The sequence below is a fragment of the Lynx rufus genome, unplaced genomic scaffold, assembly GCF_022079265.1.
Source record: "Lynx rufus isolate CCGP_SWC_20201006 ecotype Redwood Valley unplaced genomic scaffold, mLynRuf1.p SCAF_2, whole genome shotgun sequence".
NCBI classification, from domain to species: Eukaryota; Metazoa; Chordata; class Mammalia; order Carnivora; family Felidae; genus Lynx; species Lynx rufus.
The window spans coordinates 74,224,860-74,239,255 of NW_025814834.1; the positions used below are offsets into that span (position 1 = coordinate 74,224,860).

Here is a 14,396-nt window from a genome sequence, read left to right on the forward strand (position 1 = left end):
AACAATAGGATGTTTTATGATCATCTTGTTCTTTTCCTGCTTCAGCCACTTCTTCAACGAGCCCTGGCTCCTTGAATAGAAAATAGTATTACAAAGACAAATCTGGGTACTGAATATGCTCCTAGGGTCAGCATGTCCCTGGGCTCAGTCCTTCTCAGTAGACACAGCCAGCTACACGCACACACGTGCACACACACATACAGTTGCATCTATTTTTTATTTCTTTATCTATATCTATATGTTAACAACCAAGAGTTCACACCAATGCCTCCGCCACCAAGCTCAAGAATGTATTCTTATTTTCTCCTTTTCTGTGTTTGTACTTCTCCAACAGTGAGAAAACCGGCTTCCGCTGTCTTAAATTTATATTTACTTGTTTGACGACCCCTCCAGATTTGCTCGACCAGAGCTCCCCTGGCTTTCGGCCAGGACAGAGGGGTAGAGGACCCCTCGGTGTCCACCTGGCCAGCTGCGGTGGAGTATGTCCCAGGGGTCGCCAGAGGCACAGACATGGGGAGCTGCAGGAAGGCCTCCCAGAGGGCACCCCCGGGCTGGAACGACCTCGAGCTTCGCTTCCCCAGGGCGCAGCACCTGCCACTTTGCTGCAGCTGCGGGAGCCAGCTGGGACCCACCTGGGGCCCTGGGGAGTTTGTCTCAGAGGCGGATGTGTGCGGGGCTGCAGCGGCTTGAGTTCTAGGCGCAGGACATGGAGTATACAGCAAAGTTTTTAGAAGAAAGCATGCTTTATCACCTCACTGGGAGAGGCCTGAGGAAGTACTGCTAACCATGTACACTGTCATCAAAATAAAAATCTTCTTGGATTCACATAAGCCACAAGTTAGATCCAGATCATCACCCCCATGACCATCAGAAGGCCATCCCCATCTATGAGGCACCGCAAGTTGAGAAATTCCTGAGCGTACTCAGGCTCCAGAAGCAGATGACACCATGAAGTAGGCAGCTTTGTCCAAGATCTTGAATCAAGAACGTTGTCTTCATTTATCTACCCTTTCTCCCTGACCTGGAAAATTCTCTGATCTAGAAAAAATTTTTTTTAAACCCTTCCTCTTTTATTTACAAAATCAATCAATGAATCAATCAGTTTATTCATTTTTATTTGTTTGATTAATTCCACAGTATTGTAAATCTTCAAACTCTGCCGTCGTTCTTGCTTCCCTGTATATGCTTTCCTTGCCTTGATCAGTTCTTCTGTCCCATTCCATACTAGTGCCACTTTGAGGATACCCTCCTCACATCTTCAGAGTAGGGATCAAGGCTGATATTATAGGTTGAGCTCCAGGAGCAAACTCTGAGATAAAGTTTCATGCAAAGGAAAACTGTTAAAAAATCAACATTCATGGAAAGAAGGGGAAGGAAGTATGATTGAGCAGAGACAGAAGTTGAACTACAATGGGATTCTAGCAAAGTCTTAAGTAACTGCACTGGGAACTCTGGAATATATATATATATATAGTTAATCAAAGTTGTTGCATAGTAACCCAAAATGGCTAGGCCTTTAAACCCTCACATGACAAGTCATTGGATATAAGATACGCTGGAAAGGGTGTGGTGTTGAGCAAGGCAACTGAGATCAAGTCTGAAGGAGCTAACAGGACAGCAAGTCTTTTCTCAAAGGGGATCATTGTAGCTCATGTCCCTATCCATTACTGTTCACTCCTGGTGCCACTCGGAAACATTTCTTCAAGGACAATACATATATATATGAAGAGTGATTCTTCCAGGATTCTAATGTACCTCTCTTCCCAAAAGAAACTTAGAAGAGAAAGGTTAATGGGACAAATTACAGTTCCTGCCTAGAGCTGGTCTTAGGACCATGATACTCATCGTCTTTCTCCTCTAATATCCATTCTAGATTCCTCTTACCTCAGCACTACTTCTGATTTTGGTGACTTATCTATTGGTGTTACCCAGACTCCCACACCTGAGGGGTGTTATTAGTCTCAGGACACCATGTCCTCTTGAGGCCAGGGTTGCTGACATGTCTATTTACCATTACAATTGAGCAAAGGAGTACAAAAACACACTCAAGTGTATTATCTGGATGCCACACATATTTACCCCTTGTGTAAAAGCACCTCCACTGCCTCCTGAAGACCAAGGTCCCGTTACCCCCTCCAAGATGGTAACTCCTCTCCTTGTTGGCCAGTCCCTGGACACAAGGAATCTGAAGTGCCTAGTAGCACTTGTAGTGGCAATTGTAGTCTATATTTCAATGGGAAGCTTGCTAGGTCCCCTTGCAAAAGTGTCCTCCTTTGGAATCCAGGACCTCTCACCTTATAGAGTGTAGAATTATGGAGCCAAAAAGGACAAAGTCCCTAGTGGATCATTAGGAGATACAGTAATTGAGGTCTCTCCTACTTCCATCCCTTAGTTACTGGACCTATGCATTCATCTTACTTGGGGATACAGTGTCATATAAATTTGTTTTAATTCAGTCTTCTGGAGGATGGATACCTTTTCTTACAAAGGGCTGCTTCTAAGCTAGCATTTCAACTGTGTCCTCAGAAGATCATTTTAAGGCTCTATCAGGTAGGTCACTTCTGATTAGAATGGTATGTGGTATGACCAGTGGATCCGGTAGTCATAAGCCCACTCTCATCCCTCCTTTTAAAAAAAAATTTTTTGGGGTCGCTTGGGTGGCTCAGTTGGTTAAGCACCTGAGTCTTTATTTCAGCTCAGGTCATGATCTTGTCGTTTGTGAGATCAAGCCCCACATTGGGCTCTGTGCTGATGGCACAGAGCCTGCTTGGGATTCTCACTCTCCCTCTCTCTCTCTCTGCCCCTTCCCTGCTCTCTTTCTCTCTCTCTCAAAATAAATAAACTTGAAAAAAAGTTTTAAATAAAGAATTTCTCTTTATTAAGTAATTTCTACGCTCAACGTGGGGGATCGAACTCACAACCTGAGGATCAAGAGTCATATGCTGTATAGACTGAGCCAGTCAGGTGCCCCTTCCATATCTCTTCTGTAGTAAAATAGGCTCTGTGTTCTGTCACAATTTTATATAGGATCCTTTCTCAGGGATAAAATATTCCATAAGTTTTTGGATAGTCATAGTGGCTGTGGAGGGCATTAACATATAATGCAAAGATTTTCATACTCTGTTCTTCCACTATGCTCATCCACCTCCTTGCTCCATTCTTTAAATCTTACTCTTTTCTGTGTATCTGCCCATGAGTCCTGATATATTGCAACCTCAAGCCACTTCTTTCACACAAAGTGGATAAACAGGTGCATCACCCAAACGCCTGCCCATCAGGAGGATTTTCCCTCACTAGTGTCTTTCAAAGCCGCTTCCGAATGAGGCTGCAGTGTGGCTGCTTCCATTTTTAAGCACTGGCATACTAAGCTTTTCTATTTGTAAACCAAGCTTGTAGATTTTGCTTTTCCGTCAGCTGAGGATAAGAGATTCCCAGTATGATCAAAGTGAGGTGAGGGAGAGGTGCTGGCGCACAGTGGTGAGGGTCATGGGCTACTTGCTCATGCAGCTTGTTTTTGCTCTCTAGCCCTTCGCGTGCTTGAGCTCGTGCTCATCTCACAATAGACTGCTACAGGATTCTAGCAGCCTTACATGAACCCAGCTCTGAATGGGTGGTTCTAGAAGCATGGTCATTTATTGTCTCCTGGTCAGGCATTCCATCTCTACCAATGTCCATTAGCACCCCAGATGTTTTTGTTTCTTTTAAGTATATAATGTTGTTTATGCCAGAATCTCAGGAATGTGCACCGTTATTCTCTCGCTGGGACTTGCCATTAACCGTGCTGCTACATTGCATCTTTCCTGCCACTTATCTCTAATACCATGGGACTTGCGGGGACTTACAGCTCAGGTGGCAAAGCTGCTTGCACTGCAGCTTGAATTTGCTGAAGAACTCTTTTTTGTGCTGGCACCTACTGAAGGCTGGCATCATTTCTCGTCACCTGGAATATGAGCTAGATAAGTATTCTCTAGTGTGGAATATGCTGACTCTAGAACTGAGAGCAACCTATCAAGGATAGGAGTTCCCACTCAGTAGTGGGAGGTCAAGGTATAATGATTTGTCTTTTACTTTGGAAGGTATGCCCTAGCACACCACTGACCTCAAGACTACAAAATTTTGGGGTGTCTGGGTGGTTCAGTTGGTTGAGTGTCCCACTCGATTTCGGCTCAAGGTCATGATCTCAGTGTCGTGGGATTGAACCCTGGATTGGGCTCTGCATTGAGCATGGAGCCTGCTTGGGATTCTCTCCCTCCCACCCTCTGCCCACCCCTCCCCTCTGCCTCTCTCTCTAAAAAAAAAAAAAAGACTACAACATTTTATTTATGTGTCAGGATTCTCATTCTTTATAGGGTTCATCTTGCATGGAATGTATGTGTCTTACTAAGTCCTCCAGCATGCTAACCAATCTTATTCATTAGCTCCAATTAGCATAACATCATTGATATAATGGATCAATGTGAAGTTCTCTGAGATGCCCAGATGGTCCAGATCATTTTGGCCTATATTCTTATAGAAAACATAGAATTAACATAGCTTTGGGAAAAACTGTAGAAATGTATTATTTACTCTATGTAAATGCAAACTGTTTCTGATGCTATTTTTTAATCAGAATATAAAAGAGTATATTTGCCAACTTAATTGGCATGTGTCATGTACCTGAAACCATATTAATTTATTCTAGCAAATATATTAATCATACATAGTACCATGGTTGCAATTAGGGAGACAATTCATTTAAGTTTGCCATAAACTATCATTTTCCAAGAGCCATCTTACTTCTTCTGGGAGCCAGGTGGTCAAATTAAATGGAGATACGGTAGAGTCCTCCATTTCTACAAAAGTTATAGCCTTAACTTTTGCCATCTCCCTATCTGGGGTTGTGATATTGGTTTTGGTTCTTAGATGGGACTGGGGGGATGAAGAAATATTTTCAGAGTCTTCTACTAGGGATTCCCCATTATGACAGCCCATACCCTAAAGGCCAAGGACCCAAAGTTGGAGTTATGCCAACTACAACATAGGTCAATCCCAACTACACATTTGGAGATCATGAAAATGACTGTTAGGCAGATCAGTAGATCCAGTAGGTTCACTGTAAGCAGGACCTTGGTCGAAACTCCACAAACCTCCATTCAGGAAAACCATGATGATACTTTGAGTATCTTAAGATCTATATTAACTGAGACCTTTGTTTCCCACAGTCTCCAAAATGTTTGTGATAACTAACTATAAGTGACTATTCAGTCAATGGGTTCTACACCTGAAAAACAATTCAGGTGCAGGATCATAGCAAGACATCAAAGCATATAATTGCCCTCAATTTAGTGTCCATCCATCTCTTTTTCTTCCAACCGTATAAGCTGAGTTGTACCCTTATTGGGTGCCCATCTACTTTGCCCCTAGGCATACTGTGTCCATTAACCATCTCTATTTTTCTGCAGATCAGGCCCCCTCAGGTACCCTATGACTCTGCCACTCATTAAGAAAATTACATCCATCTTGCTTCTGGCAGTTAAGTGGCATTACCTACTCTGTATTGTTTTGGAGTCCTAACATCCCTATTGCTATTATTGAGCCTAATTCTGTAACTTTCCACTTTCCTAATTCTGTAATCTTTCCTAATGTTAACCCTGTCTTATCAAGGACTTTCCTCACTGAACATTTTAGTGATGCTGTTGCCCCTCCCGTGAGTGCATTACTTATGACCTTGGGAATGATGTGCCCATTAGTCCTTTCCAGGGTACATAATCATCTGGTGTCTTTTTAGCCTTACATATATATCCATTTAAGCATGCCTATTTCCCTGGGCATTTAATCCCTTTCTCCACTGTCTACCATAGCAATTTTGGCATTTCACCTTCATCTAGCATGAGCCACCTTTTTTCCATGTTTCTAGCATCCATACTAGTGGTGAGTTCACACTGTCTCCTCAGATCTTTGACAGGCTGTTAAATCTTATATTTTGGGAAGTGTCCACAAATCAGTAAACTCTCCTTTATCCAACTGTTCTGCCTGCGTGATGGAGTGGCCTCAGAATCCAGTTTCTGTAATACTCCCTCAGCTACTACCAATACATTATAATTAGGTCTTATAACTCCTTTAGGTAAGTCTCTTTCCTTATCAGGCCGAGCATGTCCCCCAACTATGTTATGTTGAAAGTTAACCCTAATGATATAGGCCTAATGACCAGAAAGAAAAATGGGGGCAGATCATGAGGAAGGCACATTCTGCATGCAGGGAAAGACATCTTAATGGTCCTCAAGAAGGAAAGAGTGCTGGCTTTTAATGGAGATGGGCGATCACTTCTGTGAACCAGGAGGATTCAAAGAAGTCAAGGGATCAAAAGCTTAAATAGCATCTACCCAAACGTCTCCAGCTTGAGTGTCAGTGTTCTATATTTTTGAACCATGGCCCTGATCTTGGCATAACAGAGTTGCTTTGATTCAGCAATTGGCCTTTTCCAATTATTGATATCAGATTAAAATAAAAAACCAAAAAGCCTCTGTGTCTATGTGTACAAGTACACATACAGGCACATACACGCCATTGGAGTACACAGGCATTTAAAGAAATTTCTGGAAGGAAACATTTTACCACGGTTAAATATATGGAAGGGAGTATAATGGGAAGTTGTGGAGAGAGGAACTTGAACTATTTACTATACATTCTTCTGTATTTTTTACAAATATTTGTACAATATTTTTAAAGTATTAGAAACATTAAAATGATCATTGCCATAAGAGGAGAGAAATGAAAGAAGTCTTTAGTAATGTTCTTTATTTTCCCACAAGATGCTTGACCTCACTTGACCTCATCCCTTGGGGAGAGAAGGGATATGTGAAAGCCATTGTGCAATGAACCAGTCTCTTGCTCCTGGAGAAGTGAGGGGGAAAGGACTTGTTATCTGCGGTCAGCCATATTCTTTTACTTCTCTTCAGAAGGGGCCGAAGAGCTTTGCAACTAAGACCCAGGAGCAATGGAAACTGCATCAGAAGCAGAGCAACCTGTGTGCCTGTTAAAGAAAATCATTCAATTGGGGGTGGTCTGCACATGATACCACAGAAGGAGTTGAATCTCTGCATTAACAACTTTTCTTGGGAACACCTGGCTGGCTCAGTCAGTACAGCATATGACTCTTGATCTTGGGGTTGTGAGTTCATGCCCCACTTTGGGTGCAGAAAAAGAAAAAGAACAAGAGCAAATTTTCTCAGCTTTTTGGTAAGTTTGCAGGATAGAATGTGCCAAATAACTTACATAAATAGAATAAAATTTCTGTCTTTTATAGCTTTTGGTTAGACAGATTTTCAATACATTTGAGAAATGTATTTAAGATGGTGTATTTGTTTCCTGCAGCTGCTGTAACAAATTATCACAAATTTGGTGTCTTCAAACAACAGAAATTTATTCTCTCACAGTTCTGCAGGCCAGAAATCCAAAATCAGTTTCACTAAGCAAAAATCAAATCATCAGCAGTGCCACACTCCCTCTGGAGGCTCTACAGGAGAATCCCTTCCTTGACTCTTCCAGTTTCTGGTGGCTGTCAGTATGTCTTGGCTTGCGGTCACATCACTCCGATTCTGCCTGTCTTCACATACCCCTCTTTTCTGGGTGTGGGTGTAAATTCCCTCTGCCTCTCTCTTATAAGGACATTGTAGCAAATTGGGCCCACCCATATAATCCTGGATAATCTCTCTATTTTAAGATCCTTGACTAAATCACATTTGCAAAGACCCCCTTTTCCTGATAAGTTAACATTTACAGGTTCCAGGAATTAGGACTGGCATCTCTGAGGTCCATTATTCAGTCTACTACCAAGGGACTGATTTAAAACATGTAATACATATGAAATCAATTTGTGGGGCTCCGTCTTTTCAAAGACAAATCTGCTTCTAGAACCCAATACTGAGAAACAATGGGAGTTTCATGTATCTTCCAATCAGAAGAAAACTACCATATGAATTAACACACCATGGATAGAGAAAATAATTGGTAATTTCAAATTTGACTTTCCCACCCCTGACCTTCTGAATCAGAATCTTTCCATCTAATTCTTACCCTACCCAAAGGTATAAGAGTAGACACTGATATATAGTCTCCAGTTCAGAGTCAAACTTCTTCTCACATGGGAAACTCCACATAGCTGACTTCTGGGTAATAAGCAGGGATTTACTTATTTAACCATGTAGGATTCACCGGTCAGGAAGTCAAGCTGGAATACTAGTAAACATTTATTAAACATTTATTATATCCCCAGTACTGAGTGAATTACCTCACACATATTATCTTATTTAATTCTCAGAGCTAACTTTATTTTTTGAGTTTATTTATTTATTTTGAGAGAGTGTATGTGTGTGCACGCAAGCAAGGGAGAGGCAGAGAAAGAGGGAAAGAAGGAGTCCCAAACAGGCTCTGCACTGTCAGCATGGAGCCCTACCCGGGGCTCAATCTCATGAACCATGAGATCACGACCTGATCTGAAATCAAGAGGTGGACACTTAACCAACTAAGCCACCCAGTCGCTCCTCAGAGCTACCTTTTGAGGTGGAGTGATTCATTAAGGCTCTTTGGTTGGATCCCGCATAACCAAAAACAGATTTATGAGTAGGCCTCTGGACTGGCTCGTGAATCAGAAGAGCTGCACAAACAGGGTTAGGAAAGACAGAAAGGACAACACTCTGAGGCACTCAGCCGCAGCTCTCGGTTCTCTTCTCCGTCTGTGGCCTTATCATCAGATGACTCTACCTACACTGCCTTCTACTTCTGTGGGTTTTCACTGACAATTTGAATTCCAAGCAGAGTTTAATTTGACTCCGCTGGAACAAAGGTAGTATTGTTGGCCCTCCCTGAGACAATGCACACTATGGGCCAGAGGTACATGTTCAGTTATAGGGGGAAAAAGAGTGAGCAGGAGGAATGGATCAGACCAAAGTGATAATTGCTTCATAAATAATGTTACCCTCATTTTACAAATGGGAAAAAAAAATTGAGCCTCAGAGAATTTGCAGCTTAGTAGCAAGTCGTAAAGCCATAATTTGAACCCACTTCTGCCCAACCTGAAGCCTGGATTCTTAACCACTATTCCCATCTTGGTATCTGCTGAAGCCCAGGAATCAAAGACAGATTCCAAAGCAGTTTCTGCATGAATTTCCAGCAAGAGTTGTGGTATTTCAGCCAATTTGGAGACCCAGGAAAGTAAATGTACAGTGAGAAATCTCTCTGTGACTATTTTGTGAGCAGGTATTGATTGCAATGTTGGATAAAATGGACATTTAAAAAAATGTTTATTTTTGAGAGAGAGAGAGAGAGAGAGAGAGAGAGAGAGAGAGAGAACGCAAGCAGTGGGGGTGGGGGAGTGCAGAGAGAGACACAAACACCCATAGATAGGAAGACAGAGGATCCGAATCAGGCTCTGCACTGAGAGAAGAGAGCCTGATGCACGGCTGGAACACCCAAGCCATGAGATCATGACCTGAGCTGAAGTCGGATGCTTAACTGACTGACCCACCCAGGCACGCCTAAAATGGACATGTTTTATAGCTTAAGTGTCATTGCAAGAAGGTAAAACCCAACTGTAACAAGCTTAAACCAAATAGTATTTATTGACTCAAGGGAATGGGCAACCTAAGGGAGAAACAGCCTTCAGCAAATCTAGATGCAGTGCCATCAAGACTGGTCCCTCTCACTCTTCATCTTCACGTTCTCCTTCCCTTTGTGTTCACTTCACTCCCAGGTAGACTCTGTGTGAGAACAAAGATGGCCATTAGCATCACTAACAGCAACATCAAGGAAAAGAACTCTTTTTCTCCCTGCATCCATGGCAATCCTGAGAAAAGATTCTGATTGGCTCTTCATGGATCAGGTGCTAAGTGACAAGCAGACCAATCACTGTGTCCAGAGAAATGGTGTACACATTCTGACATGCTGTTCTAACTCCTGTGTCGATTCCTATGGTGGATTACATGGGACCACATGACTGACAGACTCACCAGAATCACACAGAGTGGGCTAAAATCATTTCCTAAAAAAAGAAAGAGAAAGGCTGTTGCAAAAAAATGGGGGTGGAGAAGGAGAGCAGGTATAAAAAAATTGTAAGCACATTATAGACAAACGATGGTACACAACTTTGGGCCCCACTTCACCTACTGAATCAGAATATTTCTGCATGATTCTTACACATGCTAAAGTTTGATCCATACTACAGTTTGTAAAATGAAAGGAATTCCAGGAAAGACATTGAGGAAAAATAAGATTATGAGGTGAAAGAAGTAAATCAGAGCTAGAATGAAGAGTAGGTAATAGAAGGATGAAATAAAGGGGAGAAAGGGAGAAATAGAAAAGCAAAAACAAGCAATAGCACAAACAGCATTTGGACAAACAAGGCATGTTCTCAGGAGTCAGTCAACTTTACCTTCGTATATCCTAGGGGCTGTTGCATAGAAATCACTTCAGCACAGTGCTGGAAAGAGCCGGGCTTAGGAAGGAGAAAGGCTTGGGTGTGAATTCTCATTTTGCCACTAATCAGCTTTATGAATTTAGGCAGATGACTCATCCTCTCTGGTATCAGTCTTCTGATCTGTAAACTGGGGATAATGATATCTTGCTCACAATATTCTCCTGAGGCTCCAGAGACTGTAATGCATGCAAAAATGGTTGTTCTTGTCTTAGATGCCTCCCAGTTCTCTTAACCCTTGCTGCAGAATTAAGACCCAAGAGGTAGGGAAAATTTAGGAAGAGAAAGGCTTGTGCTTAATATGAAGAGCTTTCTAGCAACTTGAGTCACCCTACAACCTAATTAGCTGTGACCTCATTGATAAGAACTGAATGTGTTTCCCCCGACCCCAGATTCATATGTGGAAACCTCAAACCCCAATGTGACTGTATTTGCAGAGAGAGCCTTTATTGAAGCAATTAAGCTTAAATGAGGTTATAAGGGTGGAGCCCTGATCCAATAGGATTAGTGTCCTTATAAGAAGAGGCATCAGAGAGCTTGTTGCCCTTTCTCCGTGGAAGGGACACAGCAAAGAGGCAGCCATTTGCAAGTCAGAAAGAGAGCTCTCACCAGGAACTGATCCCTGCTAGAACCTTGATCTTGGACTTCCCAGTTCCCAGACCTGTGAGAAAACAAACTTCTGTTAAGCCACCAGCCGACAGTGTTTTATTATCACAGCCTGAGCAGACTAAGATCCTCTCCTCACTGGAATTAAAACAAGCTGACAGTCACCTTTCAGAGATACAGAGGGACTTTCCATAGGAGGACAGTAGAATAAGAACAAACTATCTCTAAGTCTATCCCAGGACCTCTCAACCTTGGCTACATATTAGAATGACCTAGGAACTTTTTATTTTTATTTTCCAAGAGTAAATAATTACTTAAAAAAAATGCCACTCATGGGAGGGAAATCAATGTTGTCTCCCATAATTCTCTGCATCTGGGACTATAGAAATATCACTGTCCCTGCCCCACAGCTTCAAATTAACATTCTCAAGTCACGACAATAACTCTTCCCAAAGGGGACCTTCTGGAAAGACAAGCTATTTCATCAGCTCATATTTCCCTCTTTTTGTAGCATGTACTAGCTACCTATCCAAGAAATATAAACTGGGGAGTAAGGAGGGGATCCAAGAAAGCCCCCAGTTGTTGACAGCCACAAGATTAGAGACAAGCACAAAGGAGTAGCTCAACATACTGGTAAAAAGTCCTATGACAGCTTGGGAATAACTTCATTTCGTTCATGGTAGAAACCCTACTGTCTAGTGCATAGGTAACAGAGCAGTGAGTTATAAAGCCACAAGGAAATGATGTCACCTAGGAGTTGGGGAATAAAACCCAGAAAAAATCCTAGGATGCCCTCTTCACAATAGAAGGTTACTATGGAGTCACAAATTCCACAGTACTTGGATTCTCTGCCAATGAATTGTACCATAGATCTCAGAGTTGGTCATGTGTAAGGGATTTATGATGATGGTAGCAGCAGAATGAACCGTCATCTCTCCTGAGTTGTATCATTCATAACTTGGTCAAAGGAAGGTGTGACTTTTTTCTGTTCATTTCCAGGGCCTAAATCCTGTAAAACTTTACCATAGACCACAGTTCCAAGGACTCCTGAACACAGTCTTAGAGTCTGTGAACAACTCATGCTTCCCATCTATGCTCCCAATGTGCTGAACATGATAAAACAGACAGGAAACTGACATACTTGCTGCCCCCAAATATTTCGTTCTATTGTTGGAAGAAGAGGCTTATATCCCACCTGGATGAGCACCTTCAAGTGCATGAGAGACTGGGACAGGATAGTGAGGCAGGAGCCCAGGAGCACTTGACAGACCATATTTGCCATGATGGCACCTGGAGATGGACAGACATATGGAACCACCAAGCAACTGAGTTACTCCCAGGTCTGACCTCGGAACTTTTTAAATATACTGATGTGAAAGAAAGAAAGAAAGAAAGAAAGAAAGAAAGAAAGAAAGAAAGAAGAAAGAAGGAAGGAAAGAAAGAAAGAAAGAAGAAATACAAAGGAAAGAAAGAAAGAAAGAAAGAAAGAAAGAAAGAAAGAAAGAAGAAAGAAAGAAAGACAAAGAAAAGAAATACAAAGAGAAGGAAGGAAGGAAGGAAGGAAGGAAGGAAGGAAGGAAGGAAGGTACTGATGCCCAAATTCTCCCTCCTAGACCAATTAAATCAGGCTTTCTGGGTGTGTGCATTCTAAAATAGTGTTCCAGGTTACTTTAATGCACAGCCATGGCAAGATTGAGAATCGATACCTTAAGAGATCTGAGACTCTTTCCAGCTCAGAGTTAGTATTAATTTATTGAGACTTACATCTGGTGACCTAAGAAAGGAGTATGTGTCATGAACCCCACTTTGCCAGTACGAAAGAGAGAAAAGAAAGAATTGTGAAGTTAGTTCCCCAAGTCATTAAACAAGCAGATAATGAAGTTGTAATATCTTATCTTTCCATGTATGACCTTTGGAATTCCTAAACTATATTTAACAGTGTAGTAGACATTTGTCATTTTTGCTAGCCAGCATCCTTCCCCTTGTATTGGAAGTAGCTTGTCTTTGGGCCGACTACTCCTTACAATTCTATGGAGTCTTAATAGGACAGTTGATTACAAGGTGCCCCATCACAAATTAATCCACCAGACTCTTTCTTCAGGGAGAATGACAGAGGGACTCTAGGTAGGTGGAGCTGTACTATTCCCATGTCACAACTAAGGAAAGAGAATGTATTCCTCAGTGAGACCCTATAGCTCCCTCTTTCCCTTTCTTCCCAACACATGGCTCTCAGCATTTCCTTTAATTCTGTGAACTATTGAGTATGCTTCCACTAACTTCCTTTTTCCACGTAGATGATTCAGAGCTTCTTCCAGTAGCTTGCAGGACTGGTTCAAAATAGGTATCTGGAAGTAAGCACTGCAAGCAACAGAAATCTCAGCCATGGAAATAGCAGATGTAGGTAGGTACAAGGCAGTGGAAATCCTCCAATTCGGTTGAAAAAGTTGAAGCCAGTTCTTTTCTTGAAATTTCCAATTTTCACATGCATGAGTAAATTTCTTGTTTTGCTCAATCTAGTTCTGATTAAACAAGCTATGTATGCAAAATGCAAGGAGTCACAACAGCAAGGTGTTCTCCTCTTTGTGGTTATTTGGGACATCAGTAGGTTGGGGCTGCCATTGGGTGGGCCTTATAGCACTTTTTTTTAACCCATTAGAGTAGTCTTAATGCACATCAACACCTGGCTGAAACCAAGCCTTTTGCTGTTATAGGCCTCCAAACAACAAATGGGAATTGGACATTTAGGCCCAGAGTGTAGTACCCAACCAAACTCCCCATCTAAGATTGTTGTAATAGAAAGAACCTATAGAAAGCAAAAAGGCAGAGACAGCAAGTGGACATGATAATAATGATGATGACCACCATTTGTTAAGCTCTTACTATGAGCCACTGATCTGTGATGTCATTTAATCCTAGAAGAGTGATACTATTATGTTTTGTTTTGTTTTATTTTGTTTCTAAGGTTGAACTGCAGATGCACAGAATTGAATTGATTCAGTCAGTCATTCTTTCCCGTTACTGGCATGATATAATCATCTGTCTAGACATGACCCCTATTTTTTCTTATCTTCTTTATCCCTCATTCCTGAGTATATCGAATATATGTTGTTCCAATCTATTCTCCATAGACTTACAGATCCACAAAAATATGTAGTGTAGTGTCTGCTTTTAAAATATATATAAATGGATCATACTGCATGTCTAACTCTGCAATTTGCTTTTTTTATTCAGCATTATGTTTCTGAGACCCATCCATGTTGATATATATAGAGAGAGCTAGTTCATCTGTTTAAACTGCTCCATGGTATACTATCATATGGATATACTATAGCTTATCTAT

The 14,396-nt window shown here is 41.7% G+C and overlaps 1 pseudogene; it reads right to left on the reverse strand.

The window, feature by feature from the left end:
- Nucleotides 1-11,468: 11,468 nt before the first annotated feature.
- LOC124514601 (mitochondrial carrier homolog 2-like) lies at nucleotides 11,469-12,338 on the reverse strand (annotated as a pseudogene).
- Between the last annotated feature and the right edge of the window lie 2,058 nt (nucleotides 12,339-14,396).